This window comes from Lipotes vexillifer, unplaced genomic scaffold (assembly GCF_000442215.2).
Source record: "Lipotes vexillifer unplaced genomic scaffold, Lipotes_vexillifer_v1.1 scaffold96, whole genome shotgun sequence".
Lineage (NCBI taxonomy): Eukaryota > Metazoa > Chordata > Mammalia > Artiodactyla > Lipotidae > Lipotes > Lipotes vexillifer.
Window position 1 is genome coordinate 326313 of NW_006798666.1, and position 2766 is coordinate 329078.

The 2766-nt window shown below is 42.9% G+C and overlaps 1 pseudogene; it reads right to left on the reverse strand.

Moving 5' to 3' along the window:
- Window positions 1-835: 835 nt before the first annotated feature.
- Window positions 836-2766, reverse strand: LOC103070089 (sentrin-specific protease 5 pseudogene; annotated as a pseudogene).

The following is a 2766-nucleotide window of genomic DNA, read 5'->3' on the forward strand; positions in this document are numbered from 1 at the left end:
ATAAGTTATAGACATTATATCAATATATATAAGTTATATATATAATTTTAAGATATAGATCTGAGTGCAATTAAAAGAAATAGTACAAAGAAATCTCCTGCCTCCTTTACCCCGTTTCCTCTCATGGTAATGTCTTGCAACACTACAGTAAAATAATGCTACCAGGATATTGACATTGATATAGTCGAGATATAGAACATTTCCAGCACCACTAGGATCCTTCATGTTGCTCTTTTATAGTTACTTCCACTTCCTTTTCATTCCACTGGTGCCTTAATCTCTGCCAACCACTCATCTGTTATCCATTTTGTCTTCTCAAGAACGTTGCATAAATGGATCATACAGTATGTAACCTTTTGGGATTGGCTTTTTTCTTTTCTAAAAAATGTATTTATTTTATTTTATTTTTGGCTGTGTTGGGTCTTTGTTGCTGTGCGCAGGCTTTCTTTAGTTGCAGCGAGCAGGGCTACTCTTTGTTGTGGTGCGCATGCTTCTCATTGCCGTGGCTTGTCTTTGTTGTGGAGCACGGGTTGTAGGCGCACGGGCTTCAGTAGTTGTGGCATGAGGGCTCAGTAGTTGTGGCTCAGTAGTTGTGGCACACGGGCTTAGTTGCTTGGCGGCAAGTAGGATCTTCCCCGACTAGGGATCGAACCTGCGTCCCCTGAATTGGCAGGCGGATTCTTAACCACTGTGCCACCAGAGAAGTCCCTACAGGGCTATTTTAAGCTAGATTCTTAGAAACTATTTCTCAAGCCTTCTTTCCTTTCTGATATTCAGATAATGTCCTGCTCCAGAAGAATCTCCTTCTAGTCTTGTAACAAACCACTTCTACTTTTCAGTTTCTGTATCCATAAACCTTTTTAGTCCATCTTTTTACTCCATTATATCTTTTGGTTACCAGCTGTCTATGAAAAAAGCTGTTGAAGAAATGAACTTTGTCTGGGACTGCATCCATTATCAGCTCACTGTACATATTAATGACCTGGTCATTCAGCCAATTCTGACCATCCAGGGTTGCCAGATCATCCATAACCAGCATGTACTTAATGCAGAAGATGTGGAAGTTGCATTTTTGATGTCTGGCCTGATAGTTTCTTATTTCCCTATTGATAAATGGTTTTCTATTGGAAAAGTCTTCGTTAAAGACATCTTTTAATCTTCCAAGGTCATCTTTTTCGCTGAGTGGGACCAAACTGACATACTTCTTCATAACCTCATCCAGGAATCCAGAAAGGCAGATTGACAGCTGTTCATCATCCACTGGAGAGGCTTTTTGACTGTTCTTCCCACCTCCCACTTGATTTTCTAGTTTGAGTCCACTGCACGTCAGAGGAGCCTCCAGTGGACTTTTACAGTAAGGGTGGTCCAGCAACTTAGAACTAAGAATGTTCTGCTTGAAAGATCCATCCTCATCCCTCTGGCGTGAGCTCTCATTCTGAACAGTCTCTTCGGACACAGGCCCATCTACACTACTCACAGATTGATCTGCCCCTGACACTGACAGTTTTACTGTGTCATCATTGACAGTACTTATCCGATTTTCCTGACCCAGAGCCATAACTTCTCTCTCAGTTTCCAAGATAAACATTTTACTAGAATGATGTTCTGGTAAGGGGATGTCATGAATCAGCTCTGTACACTCCCACTTAGGAGAGGCAGAGGCTGACTGGTCCCAGGTGCATTGTGGCACTGCCATTCTGTTGGTCAGGGAATGCTTCATCTAAACTAAGCTCCTTGCCCAAGAGAGGGCTTCCTTTAGTGTGGCCATGAGGCACATGAGAGTTCTTTCCCTTCACCACAGCATTGCTGTCCAAATCTGGAAGGTATGGTTAATGCCGACAAGAAGGGTCTTCAGGTTCTGGGGAAGGGAATGGGCTGCAACTGCCACCCACACTGTTCTCCATAAGGGTCTCTTGATGGTCCCCAGTGACCTGCACCCAGCTTTGCTGGGCTTTTTTTAAGCTTGCAAGCTTTGCTTTTTGTTCTGAAGTGCTGGGATCTGAGAACCCTGTACCGAAATCTAATCATGGATCATTTCTCATACATCATATGAGGAGATACTTTTATTCTTCTCTGTTAAGTTGGAACATTTTTGGAATCAGAGGTCCCCCATTCCTGTGGTGCTCCAGCCCTTGGTAGCAGCCATAACAAAAGCGCTTTCTCTTATGGTTCTCAAGGTGACCACAATTATGCCACTCTCACCTGGACTCTGGCTCTCCGCACTGAACTTCATAGGAAGATGAGAAGCCTGTGGCTCCGTCCTAGGTCTGTGACCACTGGCCTGACTTAAAACACTATTTGCTGGTACGTCAGCAGCTGCCTTCAAGAGAATTTTCTCTCCAGAATATTCATGATCAGATCAGAGTTCTTTGCTGATAATAGCAACTTCTCTGCTTGGACTTTCAGGAAGGTACTTGAGGAGGAAATGAAGTGTTTAGTGTCCTTTCTTTTCACTTTAGACGACAAAGTACTAAGATTCTGAACAGCCATATTGGACTTTGTCTTAGCAAAAAGGGGTTCATCCTGGATCCATATTTTCTGGATTTGAAGGGCCTTCTTTCTGCATTGGAAATGCCTCAAATGCCTGCTCCAAGTAGCTGGCCTTCCCAACTTGGCTTTCAGAATGCACAACTGTTGATGAAAGTAGAACTTCTTAAAGCCTCCAAACCCAGTATTCTATTTCCAAGAAAAGGCTAAGTGGATTCCTTTCCTCCATAGAATTTTCGTCTGTTTTTTCATTTTTCTGATGCATAATGAGATCTGAAC